At 45.9% G+C, this 27,690-nt stretch overlaps 1 protein-coding gene and 1 non-coding gene across 3 annotated transcripts in view; one reads left to right on the top strand and one right to left on the bottom strand.

Moving 5' to 3' along the window:
• Positions 1-27,690, bottom strand: part of LOC124796341 (titin) — a 1,000,763-nt gene that overhangs the window by 468,987 nt on the left and 504,086 nt on the right. The window lies entirely within an intron of this gene.
• Trnat-ugu lies at positions 9,845-9,919 on the top strand. Its single transcript has one exon. It is a non-coding gene; the product is annotated as a tRNA-Thr (tRNA).

Raw genomic sequence — 27,690 nt, 5'->3', positions numbered from 1 at the left:
TACCAGCAGTGAAGTGCGGAGGGTCTGGTCATACAGTCGTGGGGGTGTTTTCGTTGCATTTAAGAAAACGGGAAATGCGGAACAATACGAACTCATATTACAGCATTGTGTGTGTACTGCGTACAGTAAAGGAATAGCTCCAAGACGATGATTCTTTGTGTTAGCATGACAAATGAGCCCTGACACAAAGCACTATCTGTGAGGCAATGGCTTCTGAACAATAACATTCCTGAAAAGGACTGGCATGCCCAGAGTCTCGATCTGAATCCAGTGGAATCAATTAGAACGTCGACTTCTCTCCAGACCCCAGCGTCCGACATACTGCCTAGCTCCTCTAGTTTCGGAGGTTGTGGAAGAAGGGGCTGCCATTCCTCTCCAGACATTCAGACATCTCACTGAAAGTGTTCCGTAGCAAAATTCAAGCCGTCATAATAGCGGTGACTGGACACACCTCATATTAATGTCCACTAATTGGTATTCTGATTCTTTTGATCACATAGTCTAGAAGACTGCACAATTTGTTCTCGTGAATGGCTATTTTTAATTCTTCTAGCAAGTGGAGTTTTTTCCTTATTTTTCCATCTGAAAGATTTCCAAATAGTCCTCTATTCCGTTTAAGGGTAGACTACAGCTATCTGGTCTTAATTCTTCAGACTGAAAGTGTCTTGTGTTCTTTGTACCTAACTGAAAACTTCTTCCTATCTGACCTATATATTTTGTATCACAGGACGCGCATTCTATTTTACGACGGTTGCAACTTAAATGGTCCTAACTATTTATTCACAACCGATACAAAAGAGTTACATGGTTTCACCTGTTACTGTCCTTCAAAGCAGTCACCAGCGTTGTGTAGAACCCGTTGCCAGCGATGTGGAACGCGTAGTATACCATTAGCAGAGCCTGTTCTGTTGGTGCGAATGCAGCGGTCTAATGTCTGTCGAATCTATGGAACAGTTCTGAAGTGAATGCCACGAGGTCGTTGCTTCATCTTCAGAATCAAATCAAAGTCACAAGGACTTAAGTCCAGGGAGTATGGTGGATGGTACACTACTTCCCAGTTCCATCGACAGAAGACAGCAGCCACAGCTGCACTGTATGCACCCGCGCATTGTCGTGCAAAATGATGGGTGGGTTGCACAAAAAGTGTCGCCACTTCTTTCGCAAAGCTGGTCGCCGGTGATGCTCCAAAAACTAACAGTAAAACTGTCTGCTGTTGACGAACGTAATGCGTTAGGATAGCAGCACCACAGTCGTACACTGGAGTCACCATAACTTGAGACCGCTCCATTTGCACCATCAACAGAGCAGGCTCTGCTAACGGTATACTACACCTTCCACACCTGTTGTGCAGGGCAGCCTATATGCCAGAGTATAGAAAACTTTTTCTTACCCTGATGTGTAGGCTGTGCTGCAAAGCAGGATCATTTGGGAGGCTGATACTGTTCCCACACAGCATGCCTGTCATGTAGGGCAGCATACACACTAGGGGCTGAGAAAACACATTTTTGCCCACGTCTCCACCCCTATTGGAGCTACAAGATCATAAACTCCACAGTGCTCTTACTTGTGATGCCTGCTGTTTCTGTGCCAAATTTGGTTTAAAACAATCCAGGGGTTTAGGAGGAGATCTTAGAAATACACTGATACATACAATTTGCTTTACATATATGACTTTTTTTATATATTAAACACCACAAACTGTCATTAACTTGATGATGAGAGCACTGTGTCTTGAAACATATAGTTGAATTGTATGAAGTACTATCAAATTGGTCAAACAGAAATAATTTACACTAATAAACTATAATAATCGCTATCTCACATCCAAAAAGTGGGCTACATGAAAGTTAATGTACTTCACTGATTTTTTCACTCATAAGTTGAATCCCACAGTAGCGACAATCGGTCCCACTATGTTAGCGGCTTTAGTCTTCAATTTTCCTCAATGGCACTCCTGTATACAAATAGGGTATAAGATCTGATGCACAGAATTACAGACCAATGTCGCCGGTGTCTGACCAATGCAAATTTGATCAAATTGAGCCCTTCAGATAACTTGACATAGGTGATTTGTTTGCAAATATCAGGATATGGAACATCTCTTGATGGAATCTATTTGTCCTAGTAAATGCACCTCCCATGAATTATGCCAGAGAAGCAAGAAAGCATTGGACGTAACCCAATTTTTGCTTTGATCTTCGACATGGAACCGTTAAGTAAAAATAGATAAATAAAAGTTAATGCCTATAAATAAGAAAGGAAAAGAAGCAGGAGGCATCAGATTACAAGATTAGTGGCGAACACCTTGAAAACTTCACACCTTATAAGCATTTAGCACTAATACTAGGAAGCAGTATGAAGTGGGATGGTAACTTAAAATCAGTACTAGGAAAGGAGAAAGTAATTCTCAGTTTTCTTAAAGGATTCTTGGAAAACTGAATACACCTGTAAAGTAGATCACACACAAAATTGTGCCCAGTTCTAGAGTATTGTTCCAATTTTTGGAACTTTTATCAGGCAGCCATGACAGAACATCGAACAAATTTAGGAATGCACTTATAGGATCGTAGCTCGTTGGTACAGCCTATGCGAAAGAGTAACAGAAATGGGGAATTTCAGTGGGAATCCTTGGAAGGGTTGCCGCAATGGGCAAATATTAAAAAAAAAACTTGTATTCAAGGAATGCTGTGCAGTCATTGCGCTCCCACCTTTAGTATATCTCGCGGATGATGATACTAGCAGATATTATGGCATGTACATAAAGTCACTTTTTTCCCTCGCTCGATATGCGAATGGAATGATGATGGTTATGCATAACATTTCTAAAATGTAGCCTCCGACATGCACTGTTCTGTGGCTTGTCGAGTACGTACACTGTCTGACAAAAAGAGTAAGTACCCACGAGACACGGTCAGATGTCAATGTATCTTCGGGGAAGTAGACACCTTCGGCGGGCTTCCAGATGCTAAAGAGTTGCAGTTTGCAGTGACAGAACGGCCTGCAGACTGCATCAGTGTTTTTCGTGTCTGGTGCTCTCAGCGTGTCTGCAGAGGTACATAAGGGCGGTGAACAGCGTGATGGACGCGGAGGTGCCGCGTACTCGTCTGAGACAGAGTTTGAAAGGGGCCTCATTGTCGGCCTCCATTTAGCCAGCTGGCTGAATCGCGCAGTATGGAAATTTTTTGGGGCATTCTGAACTGACAGTGGCCCGATATTGGACAGCGTCGGCACGTGAAGGCCGGCACACTCGCCTTCAAGGTTCCGCCCTATACACCTGACCACTACAAGTACATCGTAACACGTAAGCTCAAATGGCTCTGAGCACTATGGGACTTTACATCTGAGGTCATCAGTCCCCTAGAACTACTTAAACCTAACTAACATAAGGACATCACACACATCCATGCCCGAGGCCGGATTCGAACCTGTGACCCCAGTGGTCGCGCGGTTCCTGGCTGAAGCGCCTAGAACCGCTAGACCACAACGGTCGCAACACGTAAGCCCTATACATCTGCACCTACCACCTGAAACTAGTTAGAGACTAGCAGCAGGCGGAATAGGGAGCTACTGCCCCGCGCAAAGGCTGGCGTCAACACCACACCACATCACTAACAGCTTTTTTCCAAAAGTATAGGTAGTACGGCAGCATTACATCGATACGCGGGACCGATGGCCTTTGTAGTTTGGTCCCTTCAATCCCCACAAACCAAGCAACCAACCAAAATCGATACGCACTAAACAGTTCTCTTCTTGACTGTTCTAACCGTTCGCACGTAGGTACTGTGACATCGAAAAGACTAACTTGCATCTTCGGTAGACGATGATATCTAACACGAATTACTTGACAATTCGAATGTGTGTAGAATCGACTGGAATTGTCCTTCTCCTAACAAACTGGAAAAAGCGCGCAGAACCACGGGTTAAGACGGGGTTCTTGATCTGTTTAACTAATGAACGTAAGACCGTGGATACTTATTTGAGAGAACGGCGGTTCAAACGACCGTCCAGCTAGCGACACTTAGGTTTTCCGTGGTTCCCCTTGAATCGCTTCAGATGAATGCCGGGATCGGTTTCCTTTGAAAAGGACACGGCCGATTTCCTTCCTCAAGCCCAGCTTGTGCTCCGTCCCTAATAACGCCGTCGTCGACAGAAGGTTAAACCTTAATCTTCCTTTCTTTCTCCTGGCTTTCACTTCACAGCCATTTGCTCCGGGAAGGCGAACAAATTCGTTTTGGCCGGCGCCCAGTCTCAGAACGACGCCGCATTCCTTTAGAGGTCGCGGCGGCTCCCAAGGAGTGGCTAATGACAACCGGTAGCCGGCCTGCGCAGCAGCGGGCCGCGCATCGCGAGCCGTCCGACGTATGCGGGCACTGCCGAGAGGAAACATTCTGCACAGTGTCCACCTCCACTTCTGCACAAGCTTTACAACCAGGACCCAGTACGTCTACATTTGACGGACGATTCCACGACCTCTTTCCCAAGTACGAGGGCTATTCGGAAAGTAAGATCCGATCGGTCGCGAAATGGAAACCACCGTGAATATCAAAAATATTTCATTTGCAAGAGTTAGCTACACCTTCCAGCTACTTCTCCATATCGTCGCCGCTCCGACGTACAAGGCGAGGTCACGACGTTTGGAACACGGATTTACTGTAATCTTCGTACACTCTTAGTACTCCATGAGAACAACAAAACGTGTAAGCAGTAGCGCGTGCTTCTCAAGCTTTATTGAGAAAATCGCGAGATAATATCGGTCGTCAAATATATATGGCTGAGCATGGCCATTTTTACCATGAAGCGGCGGCAGCCGAGTGGTTAGCGTTCAAGCCCCGTAATCGATGGATCGAGTCCCGTTCGTCAGTCTTTACTATTTATATTACAATTGCTATAATGGGAAAAATACGTGTAACCGGATGAACTTTTATTAAATTTGCATTGTTGTTTGGCAGTCGACAAATTTTTATTATCACAAATGATATAATATTCTTAACCATCGACTAGTAAACGACTAAACGCATAAAGTGATACTAAAAATGTATGCTTGTCCGTGATTTCAGAAATCCCTTATACCTGGAAGGAGCCCGAAAGTACTTGTTACCTGCAAGTTTTGACCGGCACAGACGGCTTTCGAAAGATGAACACTTAATCCGTCGCTTTCGACATTACGAGTACAAGTTGCACCATGGTATATTTCGTAAAAACGTGGAAACAAAGTTAAGCGGCACCAGCTGCATTGATTAAATGCTATGTTTCCCCATACGCAAGGTCTTTTGAGGTTTTCCATGGAAAAACAAACCTCGTTAACATTTTCAAAAACCTCTCTTTCAGCCCATAGTTTGGAAGCAAACCATGCAGAACGCAGCATTTCCTTAAATATCGGCGCTGATAATTGGTTATTCAGTATAGAGAGGATTTTAATGGCGTTTCACCAGAAGCAATTTCTCGTTCTCTTTCGATTGAATACGAACAATTTTGAAAAAACCGACAAGCATACATTTTCAGTATCACTTTATGCGCTTGGTCGTTTACTAGTCGATAGCTATGAATATTATATTATTTGTGACAATAAAAATTTGTAGACTGCCAAATAACATTCTAAATTTAATAAAAGTTCATCCGGATACACGTATTTTTCCCATTATATCAATTGTAATGTAAATAGTAAAGAAAATGACTGTGTTAGAAACATTAAAAAAAACTGACGAACGGGACTCGATCCAGCGATCCAGTGATTACGGGGCTTGAACGCTAACCACTCGGCTGCCGCCGCTTCGTGGTAAAAATGGCCACGCACAGGTATATATATATGACGACCGAAATTATCTTGTGATTGTCTCAATAACGCTTGAGAAGTACGCGCTACTGCTTACACGTTTTGTAGTCCTCATGAGTACTACGAGTGTACGAAGTTTATAGTAAATCCGCGGTCCAAACGTTGTGGCTCCCCTTGTTAGACATTTGTAGTAGCGGTGTACCAACTTTCCAATACCCTCTTCATAGAAGGTCGCCGCCTGTGCTTTCCGCTATTTCTCTACGCTGATCTACAGCTCGTTGTCTGCACCACAACGCGGTCATCATTGCCAGCGGTTCATGTTAGCAGAAACGAAACTCAGGAGGAACCAGTTACAGGCTGCGCTGTGGGTGATCAAACCCGTCGCATCGAAAACGCTGTAGGAGGATCTTCATTGCCCCTGCAGGGAGATCGAGAATTATCACGAAGAAGGAAACGCATGACAGTTATTTTATGTGGGTCGCATGATATCGGGCGAAATCTCTCACCAGGCCCTCATACTTGCTGGGAGACACTATTTTCTAGGCATCTATACATGCTCACTGTACGCTCAGAACTGGAATGTACGATGTGACGCGATCGACGGGCACACTCCAACATATGTGTGCAGAGCTTCATCGGATTTTCACTGTGATTTCCATTCCGCACCCGATCGTACCTTACTTTCCGAACAGCCCTCGTAAATACAGCAGTTCCCCCAGACCCATCGAGTACGCTGCAAGTAAACTACCAGTAAAAGTTACGCTTGCAACCCCACCTTATTAGAATACTCAACCACCAAATTCTGTATATCCACTGTGTATGACAAACCGCAGCTGGCATTTAATTGTCGCTTTACGTCGGTACAATACGCAACTAGCCGCTTTTCTTTGTATTTTGATACCATTTGAGCGTTACAGGAACATTTTATACTGGTACTGGCCGAAAATACACAAACTTAGTAAACCAAATGTTCATGAAACTAAAAGAGCGATATGTTTTATGTTACAAAACATAACGATTTCTTCGTTTCATAAACATTTATTCATTATAGCACGACGCAATTAATTGTAACGAAGCTAAAACCTAACGATCTTTTCCTTTCATAAACACTTCGTCATCTAAATTTTCGTTGTTTCTGCCATAACCATGACCCCAGCACTTCTAGTTGCACTTCGTGCACGTTATGTTTCTGTAACATCTCCATCTAATAGTGAGCCTCCAGCGGCTTGGAAACTAACAAATGGTACAATAAATCGTGTCAAAATACAAAAAAAGCTGCTGGCGACACATTAGAGTCTTAGATTATACTGTCAGCCTGCAACCAATCACCGACCACCGCCTCATTGACCTCAAAGAGGTCTGCTTTCTTTGTTCCTTCCAAACATCGTTTGCACGCTTTATTCTGTAAAGTCCCCTTCTTCCGCCATGATGTGCGGCTTTTCTTAATATATTTCAAGTCTTTTGGACGAAGGCCAACGTCCTACCTAGCCCATTTTGGTCATCGACGAAGTCAGCCCTAATTTTTTTTTCGGTTGTTACGCATTTTTAGCTTCAGTAATATTTGTCGCTACTGGGTCGTGATCATAGGAACAAAACCAGTCTTCCCACATGTTCTTTATAATGGAAGACATACCGAATATTTGGTGTACTTATCGACGATGAGATGTCCACTTAATTAAGGAGACGCATACAACTCAGGGGCAACGGCCTTGCCGCAGTGGATACGCCGGTCCCCGTGAGATCACCGAAGTTAAGCGCTGTCGGGCGTGGCCGCCACTTGGATGGGTAACCATCCAGCCGCCATGTGCTGTTGCCATTTTTCGGGGTGCACTCAGCCTCGTGATGCCAATTGAGGAGCTACTCCACCGAACAGTAGCGGCTCCGGTCAAAGAAAACAATCATAACGACCGGGAGAGCGGTGTGCTGACCACACGCCCCTCCTATCCGCAATCCTTATCTGAGGATGACACGGCGGTGGGATGGTCCCGATGGGCCACTTGTGGCCTGAAGACGGAGACGGAGTGCATACAACTCAAGGAAGCAATAACAGTCATCACGGTTAAAATTAACTCCTAAATAAAAACGGGTTTTGCGTCAGGTTGTAGATATTTTGTCCTTTTTTTGGCATCCTCTTCTACATGCAGAAGTAATGCAGAATACTTCTTGACTGTCATGAATATGTGTTTAGTGTATTCACGTCCCATGTATCAGTGCTAACATAAATTGTATCCAGACGCTTTTCCACTCTTGTATTGATATTACACACATTACTCACCAGATACGAAACATCATCAACAGATGGCAGCGTCGGTTACTCTGTTCCAAGACTTTCCCGACAGCATACGGAAGGGGAAACTGTTTTTTTCATGCGGTCTTGCTAGTGCCATCCAGCAACAAATGAACTGATGTGTGGGAGCAGGTGAAACAACGAGCAACCAGAACCGGGCTCTGGGGAACGCGAGAAAGTCGCTGCCAGCCAAAAAGTGGTAATTAATTGCGTCAGCGCTCTCACCTGCCAGCAGCTGCCCCACTCACTGCTCCGTTCCTGGAAACCTCGCGAAATGCGTCCCGCTGTTGTTTCGTGCACTCGAAAAACGAATTGCTCATCGTATCTCACGTGCGGCTTCCGAGTCGTTTTGCTCTTTTTCAAAACCACCTGTCACCACCCTGCACAACTATCTGCCAAATTCAAATGATGGCATCCCAAACCATTGCACGTTTTTCCTATAGCCTTGTCACGATCGTCTTCCCTTGAACATTTATCAGATATTATGGTTTGTCACCTAGCTGGAGGGGAATGGACCTTATGGGTGAAGGAATTTGCACGACCACCAGCTTGAAACATTAACCAGTCAATTCCCTAGCTCGTACTTCCCAAGTTATGTATTGGCAATATATGCACAACGCCTGTCTTTTTTACGAATTGTTCCTACACATTCGCCAAAGAAAGAAACTCCAGTGTATGAATACAAATAGACGCATGATCCGTTCGAGAACGGGACACGAACGGTGCGCTCTCTACCTGCATAAAATCGGCAAAAGACTGCCAAACAGATGTGAATGTCGAGAAGTCGGTGAACCAGATAACGTGGCGTTGCGGTGTCCTCTTAGCTGCTGTTAGGGGCACCGATGATGTAGCCGCAAACCTTCGCCATGTATTAACGAACGCTGGTTGTTGGGCAACTATAAATAACTTCATCAACCTAATATCGCTCATGGTACAAATGAAGCGTCAAGTACATGTTATCTCAGTTATTTTAGCACGATATTGCAGATTACTGTGCAGCTGTCAAATAGAACTATCGTTCCTTAGTATATTCAATACATATATTTAACAGTAGTTGCCATTCTCCTTTTATTTCTTGTATGGTTGCCCGCAACTGGAAATGCTATTCTATGTATTGTTACTATCGGCAGACTCAGTCAGTATGATACCCAATTTTTGTACTTCGAATCTTATTACAATTTACTCGGTTGGTCCCCAATGAGTTGTGTGTACTTCATAAGTTTCGACCATGAAACCAAACAACACACAACGGACACGGGCGGCTCGAGTTCCACAAAACCAGGGCGGCTCGAGTTCCACAAAACTACTGGGCTTCGTTTAGAAAAACAGCAATTCCAAAAACAAAGTGCAGAGGGAATCCCAAATGGTGTGCTAAGAGTCCTGTTTTGCCTAAGTCGTCACGGTACCAGATGGCAGTAGAGTTTATGTTTAGAATTAATTTTATAAATGATAATTAAATCGACACCCTAGCTGCAAACACGCGGTGATATGCATGATTGGGAAAATGTGTGCCCCCGAACGGGACTCGAACCCGGGATCTCCTGCTTACATGGCAGACGCTGTATCTATCTGACCGACCGAGGGCACAGAGGATAGTGCGCCCCCCCCCCCCCCCCTCCCCGCGAGATCCACATTCCCAACATGTCCACACCACTACATTCGTAGTGCGCCTAATAGATGTTTGCCCATCACACTCATTACTCGTGGCGGATTAATCTACCAAGCCCCGTACGAATTGGGGCAAGGGATACGGGATAAGTCACTGCAGGCACACCATCCTATGTGCCCTCGGTGGCTCAGATGGATAGAGCGTCTGCCATGTAAGCAGGAGATCCCGGGTTCGAGTCCCGGTCGGGACACACATTTTCAACATGTCCCCAATGATGGACATCAACGCCTGTTTGCAGCTAGGGTCTCGACTTAATTATCATTTCATTCTAGAGAAGCTGCACGGTCATCAATGGTGTCTGTTCTTTCGGGAACAGATACTACCTCCATACATTAATTTGATAACTGGATGCTTATACATCATATTAGGTTGTAATTCTCGGAGTTTATATTTTTTACGTTACTTTTATACGTTTCTCTTGATTTTTGTTCTTAAGCTTTTATTATTATTATTATTATTATTATTATTATTGTATTCAGTTGAAAAATATCACAAATTTCTTAATACACTGTCACTGTCTTGCTTGAAAGAAGTGTTCATACGTCCTGTTACAGGCAAATAGAAAGTGGTTCGCATAAGCTAATGGTCTCAATAAATTTTAAAAATGTGATATTGTTCTCGCCGCTTTAAGCGTCACGATAATCAAGGCGTCACTCTTCTGGTGAAAGTGCAAGTAAAAGTGTCAACACGTTGAAACATTGCAAGGCGCAAGAATAATGCAATGTGAGATTCGTTGTTGGAATAAAGGCGTGTGAATGTGCAGTGTATATTCAGGTCTGTAATGTCAGGGGATGTAGGGGATATGCCCACCGTATTTAAAATCACTCTCTTCCAGCTGAGGCTGCAAAGAATGATTTGCTCTCGTCGGAAGCTACGTAAGTAGTTACAATGCAAAGGTTCAAGTGACGTATATATCATCTGCCACCATATTTACTTCTATAACTCTATACTAAGACGATTAGCGAAGTACCGAGTGATCAAAAAGTCAGTATAAATTTGAAAACTGAATAAATCACGGGATAATGTAGCTAGAGAGGTACAAATTGACACACATACTTGGAATGACATGGGGTTTTATTAGAACCAAAAAAATACAAACGTTCAACAAATGTCCGACAGATGGCGCTTCATCTGATCAGAATAGCAATAATTAGCATAACAAAGTAAGACAAAGCAAAGATGATGTTCTTTACAGGAAATGCTCAATATGTCCACCATCATTCCTCAACAATAGCTGTAGTCGAGGAATAATGTTGTGAACAGCACTGTAAAGCATGTCCGGAGTTATGGTGAGGCATTGGCGTCGGATGTTGTCTTACAGCATCCCTAGAGATGTCGGTCGATCACGATACACTTGCGACTTCAGGTAACCCCAAAGCCAATAATCGCACGGACTGAGGTCTGGGGACCTGGGCGGCCAAGCATGACGAAAGTGGTGGCTGAGTACACGATCATCACCAAACGACGCGCGCAAGAGATCTTTCACGCATCTAGCAATATGGAGTGTTTTTTTTTTTTTTGTTCTAATAAAACCCCATGTCATTCCAAGCATGTGTGTCAATTTTTACCTCTCTATCTACATTATTCCGCGATTTATTCAGTTTCCAAATTTATACTGACTTTTTGATCACACGTTATAATTGGCAGCCATGTTCTTATTTCCTTCGTCCCGGCAACTGCTTAACACTGTACTGCCAAGTCTCTCTCTCTCTCTCTCTCTCTCTCTCTCTCTCTCTCTCTCTCTCTCTCTCTCTCTTCAAATCTTGCGCACTTACGCACATTACGGGAGCCCAAGCCGTTATTTTAAGCACAGTTACTGTCTCAATCGTTAGCAGAAATTCGTCAGAGAATCGTAAGTTAAGTTCTGTACAGCATTATTAAAAATAAAGTTCGGTCAACCCAGGAAATTTACATATGATTCAGTAGAAATAACTGAGCGTGTTTTGTGTCAGTTAATGTGTACACTGCTGGCCTTCTCGATTCTTCCAGCATTTGAGTGGCCTTATCTTAACACATGTCAAGCAAGATGAGATAAGGTAGCCGACTCAGACAATTCCTCTGCTTATCTTCAGAACAACTGTTACACAATCTCTCTCTCTCTCTCTCTCTCTCTCTCTCTCACACACACACACACACACACACACACACACACACACACACGTACATACACACACATACGTTTCTGAACAGCCAACTAATTCGGTCTGGGAACGGCTGCGCACAGAATGCAAATCGGCGTCGTCGCAGCCGCCTAATGTTCCCTGGCGATAAGCACTGTGTCCCGTTGCTACGGATGGCTGGCGGAGGGACGGATTTTCTCAGGCCGAGGGTATAATGCGATCTGCTGCCTGATGATCTCAAAACAGCAAAAACACCCTGCTTGCTACGTCCTATTTTCGCCCTCGTGCGAGGGAGAGTTGAGCGGAAATCAGTTGCTCACTCCCGGGGAAAGTTTCAATCATTAACATACCGCGAGAGAATTCTGTATGCGGTTCCGCTACAGCAGTATGGAAATCAGGTTAGCTTTCTGTGGAAACAAGCGCGCAGGGGAATCCAATAAAATGGCTGTGTTGACAAAGGACTCAACACACAAAGGGCATTTGCTTAACCCAAATTTCATCGCACACGACCGCTCCCCTGAATTCAATCAAACTGTATGCAACGGCTACGAAAAGAAGGGGAAGAAACACGAGGGCTCGCTCAGAGTGCGATGCCACCAACTATTATCCGACGTCATAATTAGGTTAATCCGAAATTAAGAAGCCTTTCTAGCTAGCAATGGTCTCGCTATGTGAAGTAATTAGTGTTGACTACAATGTGATTCGTAATTTTGTGCGTAGTAAGGGCGGACGCGACAGATACCAAACAGCCACTACCCACTATACAGGGTGTTACAAAAAGGTACGGCCAAACATTCAGGAAACATTCCTCCACACACAAAGAAAGAAAATATGTTATGTTGAAATGTGTCCGGAAACGCTTTCCTTTCATGTTAGAAAATGGTTCAAATGGCTCTGAGCACTATGGGACTTAGCAGCTGTGGTCATCAGTCCCCTAGAACTTAGAACTACTTAAACCTAACTAACCTAAGGACATCACACACATCCACTCCCGAGGCAGGATTCGAACCTGCGACCGTAGCAGTCGCGCGGTTCCAGACTGCGCGCCTAGAACCGCGAGACCACCGCAGCCGGCTTTCATGTTAGAGCTCATTTGATACTTCTCTTCAAATCACATTAATCATGGAATGGAAACACACAGCAACAGAACGTACCAGCGTGATGCAGCCCTGGAGAATGGCGTATTGTATCACAGCCGTCCACAATACGAGCACGAAGAATCTCTACATTTGGTACCGGGGTTGCGTAGACAAGAGCTTTCAAATGCCCCCATAAATGAAAATCAAGAGGGTTGAGGTCAGGAGAGCGTGGAGGCCATGAAATTGGTCCGCCTCTACCAATCCATCGGTCACCGAATCTGTCGTTGAGAAACGTACGAACACTTCGACTGAAATGTGCAGGAGCTCCATCGTGCATGAACCACATGTTGTGTCGTACTTGTAAAGGCACATGTTCTAGCAGCACAGGTAGAGCATGCCGTATGAAATCATGATAACGTGCTCCATTGAGCGTAGGTGGACGAAACTAAAATGAGCTCTAACACGGAAATTAAGCGTTTCCGGATACATGTCCACATAACACCTTTTCTTTATTTGTGTGTGAGGAATGTTTCCTGAAAGTTTGGCCGTACCTTTTTGTAACACCCTGTATAGGTAGTGCACATAGTTTTTGCTGGTCCTGCAGTTAATTCAGAAGTTAGTAATTTTCACCAAGGTGGCTTTTTCACTTGTAAGCGAGCACTTTGTGCTGTATTTGAGCGTTCCATCATGCATTAGAACACCACAGAGGGGCCAGACAAGCAGTTCCGGCCGTTAGGAGTCTGTGTGTGTGGCGGCGCGACGTAACTAGTCGGCCTGCCCAAGACTGCGCAGGTGAGCACAGTTAGATGGGCGATGCTCTGAGCAGTCGGCTACACACATGAGGAGCTCCGTCTCACTGCGACCCACATTCTGGCGTCAAGACGCGTCTCCGTGGCTGATACCGCCAGTCTTCACACCACGTGTTCCCACCAGTCAGGCGCAATGTCTAGACAGTTTACCTGAGAGCTACAGGCGCCAGAAGGTCGCCGGGTAGTCGGAGAAACAATTAATGGACGATCTTGTTCGTCGCTAGTTGCAATAATCAGATCGTCCTGAATTACGATGGCAACGCGTAATCACCATCGCATCCCGTGTGTAACGTTCACTTGAGCTCGGCCCCAATTACGTGGTTTATTTCTTCATTTTGTGCGTGTCCTCTGATTACTTACGCGTGTGGTTTTTCTTGACTGACAGAGCGTTGTCTCGCGGTCCAGTAATAACCATCTCGTATCGAGGCACTTCTACCATCCAATTCACTGACTTTTTACTTTGTTCAATCTTTTGAGCTCATTAGTAACGTATTAGTGACTCTTTTATCAGAACATAAATATTTTTAGCTGACTATTTTGTAGCTGACTAGTCTGTCAGTTGAATAGTCTGTAATTGACTATTTCCCGCTGTTATTCAAAGAGTACACTGAGCAAGCAGTTAAAGGAAACCAACGAAAAATTCAGAGAAAGAAAGTTCAGGGAAGTCTGATTTAGCACACAGTTGCGGGAATGCTCAGGCTACGAAAGTTACTCGAATACAACAAACCGCGGAGCAATCTCGTGCACGCCGTAACTTGGATGCAGTACGTCAGGTGGCCTTAAGAGCTACAGAGATGTTGGGGCAGTCGCAAGACCGTCTCATTATAGGCGCCGAGCGTCACGTGTCTCTTGCAGCTTCCGAGGCGCTTGGAGACGCACCATTATAGCGTCATTTAGAGGCTGTACGACAGACAGAGAGTCGCACCTTTACAAGTGAAACGTGGGAGGCTGCATTTGATTATGATCTATTAACTATGTTAATCACAAATTAGTTACTATAGAAGGATCTACATCTACGTAGATACCCTGTGCCACTACTTGTCATTTCCCCTCCTGTTGCACTCGCAAACAGAGCGAGGGAAAAACGACTGTCTGTACGACCTCCGTATGAGCGCCACATTCTCGTGTCTTATCTTCATAGTCCTTACGCGCGATGTATGTTGGAGGGAGCCGAATCGTTCAGTAGTCAGCTTCAAATGCCGGTTCTCTAAATTTTCTTAATAGTGTTTCCCGAAAAGAACGCCGCCTTTCTTCCAGGGATTCCAAATGGATGGATCAAAAATGTGGGCACTATATCGCATTAAAATGGAAGGGAAAAACGGTTGATATCTGTTGCTCTAGTGCCAAATGTCACATCAAGTACTAGATGAGTCAGAGAAAGCCCTAAAAGCTCTACTTCTGCACGAATGTAATGAATCGAGGCATTTTTTAAATATAATTAGAAAATGAAATGCACACTTTCAGATTCGAAATACAGCAAAATAACAGCAGAAAACTAATAGAAACACATTCATTACGCCCCTAGATATCGGCATTGGATAAATTCTCTATACATACGTCTCTGCAGCACAATATACACAGACAAAGTTGCTTAATCACCATCTCTCATCATAACAAAAGTACTGACATGCGAACGAAGCAGCGGGTAACAGCTAGTTACTTATAAAGCAAGCAAGCTTATGGAAGGACCGAGAATGAATACTCTGCCAACATTATTAAAGCAAGCCGCTATAAATCAGCCATACGACAACTGAGCTTTTTGTGGAGAACCACTAAAAATGGTGGCCTCGCGGGAAACTGGTTTTTTATGATAAAGTTTGGAAACAGACGTGTCGGATTTTCCTTCACTGCCAAGTTTGGAAGCATTACGCGCATAATGTCGATACATGGGTCTTAAATGGTGCAAAATGGTGGTGGTACTGCTCCTATATGCGAATATCCTGGCCTGTTATTTAAGCGAAACAGGCAGACCTCATAAAAGCATAGATCAAGCTATGAAACCGGTAACATGTTCTCTGTGGTTTAGGTTACCATCCCAATGCAGTGGCGAGACAGTGCACTTAATTAGCACAAATTCAAATGGCTCTGAGCACTATGGGACTTAACTTCTGAGGTCATCAGTCCCCTAGAACTTAGAACTACTTAAACCTAACTAACCTAAGGACATCACACACATCCATGCCCGAGGCAGGATTCGAACCTGCGACCGCAGCGGTCGCTCGGTTCCAGACTGTAGCGCCTAGAACCGCTCGGCCACTCCGCCCGGCCATTTAGCACAGAGGTAAGGGAAATTGCAGGTGGTGATCTATTCTAGGAAAGAATGGTCGACTAAGGCTTGATGTTCTACTTACGTCGAGGAATCGTCGCCACACTGGTCTGACATGATTTACGGAAATAACCGAAAACAAAGACCAGTACTATCGAACGGGAATCGGAACGCAGCTACCACAGATCATAAGTCGATTATACAATCACTTCGCTCGCTTCTGATAGCGAAACATCTTCGATCTTCAGCACAGCTAATTCATTGGATTTCAATGGCCCAACAATGTTCGAGTCATAGTGCTTACGTTTACATGGAAGTGTGTTGTGTCTTATATTACGTCCCTCTCATATTTATCGTGGCGTTACTGTCGTGGAACATACGTTGGGGGTATGATGGAAACCCGATTTATGATAATTTCATACTGACACATCAAAAAGTTTATATTTTCACGTTTTTAATTTTTGTATGTACACTCCTGGAAATGGAAAAAAGAACACATTGACACCGGTGTGTCAGACCCACCATACTTGCTCCGGACACTGCGAGAGGGCTGTACAAGCAATGATCACACGCACGGCACAGCGGACACACCAGGAACCGCGGTGTTGGCCGTCGAATGGCGCTAGCTGCGCAGCATTTGTGCACCGCCGCCGTCAGTGTCAGCCAGTTTGCCGTGGCATACGGAGCTCCATCGCAGTCTTTAACACTGGTAGCATGCCGCGACAGCGTGGACGTGAACCGTATGTGCAGTTGACGGACTTTGAGCGAGGGCGTATAGTGGGCATGCGGGAGGCCGGGTGGACGTACCGCCGAATTGCTCAACACGTGGGGCGTGAGGTGTCCACAGTACATCGATGTTGTCGCCAGTGGTCGGCGGAAGGTGCACGTGCCCGTCGACCTGGGACCGGACCGCAGGGACGCACGGATGCACGCCAAGACCGTAGGATCCTACGCAGTGCCGTAGGGGACCGCACCGCGACTTCCCAGCAAATTAGGGACACTGTTGCTCCTGGGGTATCGGCGAGGACCATTCGCAACCGTCTCCATGAAGCTGAGCTACGGTCCCGCACACCGTTAGGCCGTCTTCCGCTCACGCCCCAACATCGTGCAGCCCGCCTCCAGTGGTGTCGCGACAGGCGTGAATGGAGGGACGAATGGAGACGTGTCGTCTTCAGCGATGAGAGTCGCTTCTGCCTTGGTGCCAATGATGGTCGTATGCGTGTTTGGCGCCGTGCAGGTGAGCGCCACAATCAGGACTGCATACGACCGAGGCATACAGGGCCAACACCCGGCATCATGGTGTGGGGAGCGATCTCCTACACTGGCCGTACACCACTGGTGATCGTCGAGGGGACACTGAATAGTGCACGGTACATCCAAACCGTCATCGAACCCATCGTTCTACCATTCCTAGACCGGCAAGGGAACTTGCTGTTCCAACAGGACAATGCACGTCCGCATGTATCCCGTGCCACCCAACGTGCTCTAGAAGGTGTAAGTCAACTACCCTGGCCAGCAAGATCTCCGGATCTGTCCCCCATTGAGCATGTTTGGGACTGGATGAAGCGTCGTCTCACGCGGTCTGCACGTCCAGCACGAACGCTGGTCCAACTGAGGCGCCAGGTGGAAATGGCATGGCAAGCCGTTCCACAGGACTACATCCAGCATCTGTACGATCGTCTCCATGGGAGAATAGCAGCCTGCATTGCTGCGAAAGGTGGATATACACTGTACTAGTGCCGACATTGTGCATGCTCTGTTGCCTGTGTCTATGTGCCTGTGGTTCTGTCAGTGTGATCATGTGATGTATCTGACCCCAGGAATGTGTCAATAAAGTTTCCCCTTCCTGGGACAATGAATTCACGGTGTTCTTATTTCAATTTCCAGGAGTGTATTTCCTTCGTCTGAGTATGTGCGTTTCAACGTAGCCAAATTAGCCACCATCCAAATGGATGTGCTGCGGTGTATCGACAATTTAAAAATAAAGTGTCACTCTCTAAGAAGCCCGCCCGCATTTCGTGGTCGTGCGGTAGCGTTCTCGCTTCCCACGCCCGGGTTCGATTCCCGGCGGGGTCAGGGATTTTCTCTGCCTCGTGATGGCTGGGTGTTGTGTGATGTCCTTAGGTTAGTTAGGTTTAAGTAGTTCTAAGTTCTAGGGGACTGATGACCATAGATGTTAAGTCCCATAGTGCTCAGAGCCATTTGAACCATCTAAGAAGCCCTTACAACCAAGTTAGGTTACTGACGTAAAATTTGTTACTGATTTTATTGTGTAAACAATATTACTAATAGCAATAAACAGTACTAAACAAAATATAGAAATATGGAAAGTTTACTTAAACAATGAAAGGTGAAGAGACCGTAGACCTAAGTGGTGCCTCTTGCCATCGACTCCTGGGCACGTTCCTGGAACTCTTCCACAAATAAATCGACATTAATAGGTGACAAAGGCTCCCCATCGCAACCTCCTTCTGTCTGATCATAGAACTTGTGATCGAATGGTATGTAAGTGCAAGTTAACATTTGTCGAAATAGGACTTACACAGGTAGCATTTCCAACAGAATTGGTCATATCCTGCGAGAACACGGGGTGAAGTGGGTTTCTCGACCAGCGTCTGGGGTCTACAGAGGACGATCTTGACTTGTGTAAGGCTGGAATGTGTGGTATTCCATGCAGTTGTGGCATGCCTTACGCTGGTCAGACGATCAGGCCCGTGCAGATCCGGCGTCCAGAGCATAAGCGTCACACATGCTCACAACAGCCGAGCAAATATATCTACTAGTGGAAAACAGTGTCATGGTACCAGTCATCCTACGGGATACAACAACTTCGTGCGTGCACTTCCAGCTATTGGGGTGGTGTTATTAAGGGAGCAGTTGACATTTAATTAGCAACTGACCTAATAAATAGAGACGAAGGTTTTTCCTTAAATTCTGCTTGTAATCCTGGTATCTGCTCGGTCAAACAACAGAGGAAAAGAGTTTACAATACTTGCCCAACCGTTGGTAATTGATATTCGCCTCCGATAACTCCTGACGTGGATCACCATTAGTTGTGTTGTTCACGGCATTTCGTGTTGTCTTCCTGCAAGTACCGTATTATAGCTGCTGGTCGGCGTAGCTCCGACTTCCGAGGGTTTAAATTTGCTTGCAGAGTGCACTCTTATCGCATTCGTACCTCGAAAATGATGGGATGATCTCATTGGCGATTGTCAAAGACGTCATCCAGCTGCATTCGTATAATTATTTGAACGTATTGTAATTTCTATTCACTATAACTGTTGACTTTCCGATCTAATACCGAAAGCATAGACTGCAGAAACTTTACCTGGACATTATCGATGGACGATCCTAATCCACCGTCAAAATGTGTCATACAATGTATTAAAAATACTGTTTACAGATTGTATTGATGTCTCAACTAGCTATTTATCGGCTTTGTACTTCCTCATTTTAGCTTTAAACTACCATTTTAAACACATATTTTAGTGTTTCAGTAAATTCCGTAGAGTTCTGATGCATTTTGCATAACTAAACGTGTTCTCCCTAATTTTTTTCCAGACGAAACAACGAATTTGGCTAGAATTTCACAGCTATCATCAAGTAACGTCATAACCTTGAGTTTTGTGACCACGAATGAAAAATTACGTTTTCCTTCCAAACTGTAAATCACTCCGATACACATTACTATCCAAATCAATGTGTGACAACTTTTGATCGATATGGAACATTTATAACTTAGATCACTGGTCATATTAAAATGACCTGTATAAAAGGGGAAGAACAAAAGTTGAATGTACGGAACAAGCCCTAAAGTGGGAGAAAGAAGGAAGGGTAAAATACACTGAGATAATAACAGCATATTCCCAAAACGAAAATAAGGAACAGAAAGAGAAAAAATACAAGAGAAGATATTCAGTCCGACGTTGGTATCTGCAGTAATAAGAGACTACAAAGCGACACAACTCAAAAAACTTTGTGAAATCCGGCGAGAGGAGCTGCAAAAACAGCCGCTCCTGATTATAAGTCTTGCCGCTAAGTTCTGCGCTCGTTCATTTCGTAATAAAACGTTGCGGATCTTAGTGCTTGCTTTGGCAGCGAGACTACATCCGCTCAGGCAAAAAAAAACACACACAAAGAAGACGTAAAAAGTATACTTGGGAGAGAGTTTAGCTTATGAACGCGCTAGCAGGTTATACTTTGGCTTCGCAAGCTTGAACGAGATGCTGTAATGTGGAAACAAATGAGCCGTCTTGGAGCTGGTCCACGGCTTACTATCAACAACAAGTGCACTAACGAAAAAAAAATCGCAACACCAAACATAGTTAACGTAGAGTAATGGTACATTAATAATCGGAAAAAATCTCATCACTAAAAATAATTAACATAGAGTCATGGTACATTAATAATCGGTTTAACCGGCAGAAAGTTGAATGCAAGCATGCAAACGCGCATACATTGTATTGTACAGGTGCCGGACGTCAGTCTGAGGATGAAGTTCCATGGTTGTTACACTCGGTCGGTCAATACTGGGACGGCTAATGCTGGTTGTGGGTGTCGTCGGATGATATCCCATTTGTGCTCGATTGGAGGTAGATCTGGAGATCGAGCAGGCCAAGACGACATGTGGACACTCAGCAGACCATGTTGGATTACAACAGCGGTATGTGGGCGAGCGTTATCCTGTTGGAATACACCCCCTGGAATGCTCTTCATGAATGGCAGCGCAACAGGTCGGATCACCAGACTGACGTACAAATTTGCAGTCAAGGTGCGTGGGATAACGACGCGAGCGCTCCTGCTCTCACACAAAATCGCTCCCCAATCCTTAACTCTAGGTGTAGGTCCGGTGTGTCTGGCACGCGGACAGGTTGAGTGCAGATCCTCAACTGGCCTCGCCGGCCGTTGTGGTCGAGCGGTTCCAGGCCCTTCAGTCTGGAACCGCGAGAGCGCTACGGTCGCAGATTCGAATCCTGCCTCGGGCATGGATGTGTGTGATGACCTTAGGTTAGTTAGGTTTAAGTAGTTCTAAGTTCTAGGGGACTGTTGACCTTAGATGTTAAGTCCCATAGTGCTCAGAGCCATTTGAACCAATCAACTGGCCTCCTCCTAACAAAAAAATGGCCATCACTGGCTCCGAGGTAGAACCTTCTTTCATCAGAAAACACAACACACTTCCATCCTGTCCTTCAATGTGCACTCGTTTGGCTAGCTCTGAGGACTATGGGACTTAACATCTGTGGTCATCAGTCCCCTAGAACTTAGAACTACTTAAGCCTGTCTAACATAACGACTTCACACACATACATGCCCGAGGCAGGATTCGAACCTGCGACCGGAGCGGTCGCGCGGTTCCGAACTGAAGTGCCTAGAACCGCTCGACCACAACGGCCAGCGCACTCGTTTGACACCACTGAAATAGCATATGGAGGCTCAAATGGTTCAAATGGCTCTGAGCACTATGGGACTTAACTTCTATGGTCATCAGCCCCTAGAACTTAGACCTACTTAAACCTAACTAACCTAAGGACATCACACACATCCATGCCCGAGACAGGGTTCGAACCTGGGACCGTAGCGATCGCGCAGTTCCAGACTGTAGCGCCTAGAACTGCTCAGCCACCTCGGCCGGCACATATGGAGGTGCTTTGTCACCAGTGGAATGCACAACACAGGGTGTCTGGCTCGGAGATGTTCTTAAAGTAACGATTTTTAGCAGGTCGTTGTGTCATTGTCGTGCCAACTGCTACAGATGCAGTACTATGCGCCATTAAAATTGCAACACCACGAAGACGACTTGCTGCAGACGCGAAATTTAACCGACAGGAAACAGATGCTGTGATATGCAAATGATTAGCTTTTCAGAGCATTCACACAAGGTTGGCGCCGGTGGCGACACCTACAACGTGCCGACATGAGGAAAGTTTCCAACCGATTTCTCATACACAAACACCAGTTGACCGGCGTCGCCTGATGAAACGTTGTTGTGATGCCTCGTGTAATGCGTACCATCACGTTTCCGAATTTGATAAAGGTCGGTTTGTAGCCTATCGCGATTGCGATTTATCGTATCGCTACGTTGCTGCTCGCGTTGGTCGAGATCCAATGACTGTTGGCAGAATTTGAGCAGGTTAATGCAAGACCGCATGTTGCAGGCCCTGTACGGGCCTTTCTGGATACAGGAAATGTTCGACTGCTGCCCTGGCCAGCACATTCTCCAAATCTCTCACCAATTGAAAACGTCTGGCCAAAGGCGGCCGAGTAACTGGCTCGTCACAATACGCCAGTCACTACTCTTGATAAACTGTGGTATCGTGCTGAAGCTGCATGGGCAGCTGTACCTGTACACGCCATCCGTGCTCTGTTTGACTCAATGCCCAGGCGTATCAAGGCCGTTATTACGACCAGAGGTGGTTGTTCGGGATACAGATTTCTCAGGATCTATGCACCCAAATTGCGTGAAAATACAATCACATGTCAGTTTCAGTATATTTGTCCAATGAATACCCATTTATCAACCGCATTTCTTCTTGGTGTAGCAATTTTAATGGCCATTAGTGTATTTCGAATGAATATAGTTATTAAACTTTAAGATATACGAATATGAAACTTTACACACATATTTACGAACCTCTCAAGTTCAGATCACAGATGTTCAATGTGTGTTCCATCAGCGACACGAACAATATCACATCGATACTCAAATTCCTCCCATACTCGGGCATGCATGTCCTTCAAAATGGCTCGGAGCACTATGGGACTCAACATCTGTGGTCATCAGTCCCCTAGAACTTAGAACTACTTAATCCTAACTAACCTGATGACATCACACACATCCATGCCCGAGGCAGGATTCGATCCTGCGACTGTAGCGGTCACGCGGTTCCAGACTGTAGCGGCAAGAACCGCACGGCCAGCCCGGGCGGCAAGCATGTCCTTCGTCACTGATGTTATGGAAATACGGATCTGGTTCTTTAACTCTTCCACGTTCCGTGGGAGTGGTGGTACATAAACGTTGTCTTTAACGAAGCCCTACAGGAAGAAGTCAGAGGGTGTCAGATCCGTTGTCCGTGGAGCCCAGCTGAGACATGCTACCTCGCCAGCTCCTTGACGACCAACCCAACGGTTCGGTAGAGTTTCATCCAGACATTCACGCACTTGGCGACTCCAGTAACGGGGTGGTCCGCCTTGCTGAAAAATGAAGTTGTCTTCGTGCAGCTCGGAAACAACCAGTTTTGTAACACAGCGAGATACTGCTGACCGTTAACCGTGTTTCCATCAAAGAGGAATGGGCCGTAAACAGATGATCTGGATATCGCACAAAACACGTTGACTTCGGGCGAATCTCGTACTTTTTCAATGGCTGCATGTGCGTTCTGTAGGCCCCAAATTCTAACATTGTGTTTGTTAACCTGGCCACTAACATGGAAAGTCGCTTCATCACTGAACACAAAGCGTTGTGCGAAAGTGTTATCATTGTTAATAGCATCAAGAATCTCTTTACAAAATGCCACACGTTTGCGCTTGTCATCAGGACGCAGAGCTTGTAACAGCTGTAACCTGTACGGCTTCATGACCTACCGACGTCTCAAAACGCGCCAAATTGTTGTTGAAGGCAGCTGCAACTCCCGACTGGCACGGCGAGTTGATTTTGAAGGGCCGCGTTGGAAAGCAGTCTGAGTTCGTGCAACATTTCTTACAGGAACACGAGGGCGGCCAGGACTCTTTCCTTTACATACACAACCTGTATCTAGAAACTGTCGATACCATCTGCGAATGTTCCACCCAATCGGAGGATCAATTTGGCGCCACAACCTGAAACGTACTCGCACTGTAATCACGGAATTGCACTTCGCAAACTCGAGAACACAAAATGATTTCTGCTGCGGAGTCGCCATTTTACACAAATGCCAGTTACCAAGCAAAGCAGAAGACAATTGACATATAGCGGCTATTACAATCAAGTCGACTATGTATTCGTTCTCCAATAGGCGAACGGAGGCGCAGCAATCGATAGTTTGGACAAAATAATACTTTGAAATACGTATACAATACTGGCCATTAAAATTGCTACACTAAGAAGAAATGCAGATGATAAACTGTTATTCATGGAACAATTATATTATACTACAACTGACATGTGATTACATTTTCACGCAATTTGGGTGCATAGATCCTGAGAAATCAGTACCCAGAACAACCGCCTCAGGCCGTAATAACGGCCTTGATACGCCTGGGCGTTGAGTCAGAGCTTGGATGGCGTGTACAGGTACAACTGCCCATGCAGCTTCAACACGATACCACAGTTCATCAAGAGTAGTGACTGGCGTATTGTGACGAGCAAGTTGCTCGGCCACCATTGACCAGACGTTTCCAATTGGTGAGAGATCTGGAGAATGTGCTGGCCAGGGCAGCAGTCGAACATTTCCTGTATCCAGAAAGGCCCGTACAGCACCTGCAACGTGCGGTCGTGCATTATCCTGCTGAAATGTAGGGTTTCGCAGGGATCGATTCAATGGTAGAGCCACGGGTCGTAACACAACTGAAATGTAACGTCCACTGTCCAAAGTGCCGTCAGTGCGAACAAGAGATGACCGAGACGTGTAACCAATGGCACCCCATACCATCACGCCGGGTGATACGCCAGTACGGCGATGACGAATACACGCTTCCAATGTGCGCTCACCGCGATATCGCCAAACACGGATGCGACCGTCATGACGCTGTAAACAGAACCTGGATTCATCCGAAAAAATTACGTTTTGCCATTCGTGCACCCAGGTTCGTCGTTGAGTACACCATCGCAGGCGCTCCTGTCTGTGATGCAGCGTCAAGCGTAACCGCAGCCACGGTCTCCGAGCTGATAGTCCATGCTGCTGCAAACGTCGTCGAACTGTTCGTGCAGATGGTTGTTGTCTTGCAAATGTCCCCATCTGTTGACTCAGAGATCGAGAAGTGGCTGCACGATCCGTTACAGCCATGCGGATCAGATGTCTGTCATCTCGACTGCTAGTGATACGAGGCCGTTGGGATCCAGTTCGGCGTTCCGTATTACCCTCCTGAACCCACCGATTCCATATTCTGCTAACAGTCACTGGCTCTCGACCAACGCGAGCAGTAATGTCGCGACACGATAAACAGCAATCGCGATAGGCTACAATCCGACCTTTATCAAAGACGGAAAAGTGATGGTACGCATTACTCCTCCTTACACGAGGCATCACAAAACGTTTCACCAGGCAACACCGGTCAACTGCTGTTTGTGTATGAGAAATCGGTTGGAAACTTTCCTCATGTCAGTAAATTGTAGGTGTGGCCACCGGCGCCAACCTTGTGTGAATGCTCTGAAAAGCTAATCATTTGCAAATCACAGCATCTTCTTCCTGTCGGTTAAATTTCGCGTCTGTAGCACATCATCTTCGTGGTGTAGCATTTTTAATGGCCAGTAGTGTATTATTTTTGAAACACCCTGTATTTAGAACATTAACACTGTGTATTATGTCACTGTCAACGTGCAACGTCTGCTTTCAACCTGTTGGGTTGAGACGAGGATTCACGGGGGGAATTATCCGTTTGAGACTTAAATTGGGGAAGTCTTTACGCTTATTCTAGTCTGATACAATAGACACCACCCGAGGATCGTGGCCTCTGTTGATGATGGAGCAAGAGACGGCCTCCCGCAGTTTCCACCAGATCCTTGGAATAGAGGTGTTTGCTACGAAGGTGGGACATGATAGGTTGGGTTTCAGTAATTTCACTAAAACGAGAAGTGCAGGGGAATTCGCAATGAACAATGACTGCTGTGCTACGCGTCTGCTAGGCTTGCTCAATACACACCTTCCTATGACGTCAGCTCTTTTTTCGGTAACATTTAAGTTGGAAATAAAGTGATAATTTGTGGAAGAACCTATTACTTTCCATAGAAATGCTATTATCTGTAGAAGGGCTCCATGATCAATAAAAGTGCTCGCATTTGAGTGAAAAGCAGCCAAAGTGGCTGAAAGATGTGCAGGTTTAAATATTTGCGGGAGGTTCTTGGAGCTCTAAACATACAGGATCCTGACGGTAGAGTTGCAGGGTGTAGGTGGTAAGACGTGGGGTTTTGTTTAACACACGTCCCAGAAGTGACGCGGCTCCGTCTACAAAAATTACGTTCGTAATCAACGGCTCAAGCGTCGCATATTGTCTCAGGCTGCGACCTAGTCTTCGCATGATCCCACATCTCCGAGGACAAAACATCCCGTCGAATTGAATGTTCAAATAACTTACGGGTTTGCTGCCGGGTGACGTCGTCGACCACCGCCAATATTTCGACAGGAGCACTCCCTGCCATTCTCAAGGCACAAATGGAAGGAGGAAGCAATGTACAAGGGAATTTAATACCTCGTTTCACAGAGGAGAAACAAGGAAGACACCACACACAGAACAAGTAACCGCAGAGTCAACACACAACCAAAGAAAACGAACATCAGAAATATCGATAGTGACTATTAATCAACAGGTGAGGTAGCACTAATTCTGTCCCTCTGTTTTTTTATGACAGGCAGAGCCGGATTCCAAGCAGCATTTAAACGAAATGCACCATCTCTACCGGCCGGACTGGCCGACCGGTTCTAGGCGCTTCAGTCCGGAACCGCACAAACGCTACGGTCGCAGGTTCGAATCCTGCCTCGGGCATGGATGTGTGTGATGTCCTTAGGTTAGATAGGTTTAAGTAGTTCTAAGTTCTAGGGGATTGAGGATCTCAGAAGTCCCATAGTGCTCGGAGCCATTTTTTGAACCACCATCTCTGTTTATAAGGTTCCTTGACAGTTTGATTTGAACAGTTTCCTTAATAACACTATCTCAATAGCTGGACGTGCAAGCCAGAATCTCCGTGTTGTTGTATTCCATAGGATGCATTTGTGCCTTGAGAATGGCAGGGTGTGCTCCTGTCGAAATATCGGCGGTGGTCGACAACGTCACCCGGCAACAAACCCGTAAGTTATTTGAAAAAACAAGTGATGCTTCACAGTGACCTGTCCTTCAAATGAGGACGTTGATTTATACGGCCTCCTCAGTGTCATTCGAGAAAAGAGAAAAGGAGGATATGTTTCTGCACTGGGTTTTGTCTTGCACCTTTTATTAGCATAAGCACCCACGATCGTCGCACGAAGACTACAAAATGTTCAGTATGGAGTCAACGGCTAGGCGTGCGTTACAACAGCGAGATAACCATTTCCTTATCCAGTTGTGGATCCGAATTTAGCATTCAGAAGGGTCAGAAATAGAGAGAAGTTTATAGCGTGGCATTTAGAAATTACGACAGGCCACAGAACACGTGCGTTAACTATTAGCGAACAACTGCCGGTGAAGTACACGTGTTTGTGTGTGTGTGTGTTTGGAGGCGGGGGAATTCCGACTGCAGCTGCTGCCATGTAACAAAACGCGAGAAGCTGCGGCTGTCCGCTCCGCAGAGATGAGAAATGGGCTCACAACAGTCAGATGCACCACAAATACCGGCTGGCCGCTGCCCAATGCAGACGCACACACTCGCATAACGCTGGGGCCGCGCCGTGGCGCAGTGCGGGGGCGCTGCACGCACTTGGCACGCACGCCGCACGCCGCGCGCCGGGCGCCGTCTTGTCGGCCAATGAGGCGCAGCGCCGTAACGCCAAGCGCGCAGTTCTGCCCGCTACGCCCACGCC

The sequence above is a fragment of the Schistocerca piceifrons genome, chromosome 4, assembly GCF_021461385.2.
Source record: "Schistocerca piceifrons isolate TAMUIC-IGC-003096 chromosome 4, iqSchPice1.1, whole genome shotgun sequence".
Taxonomy (NCBI): domain Eukaryota; kingdom Metazoa; phylum Arthropoda; class Insecta; order Orthoptera; family Acrididae; genus Schistocerca; species Schistocerca piceifrons.
This window is presented reverse-complemented; position numbering and strand designations above follow the sequence as displayed.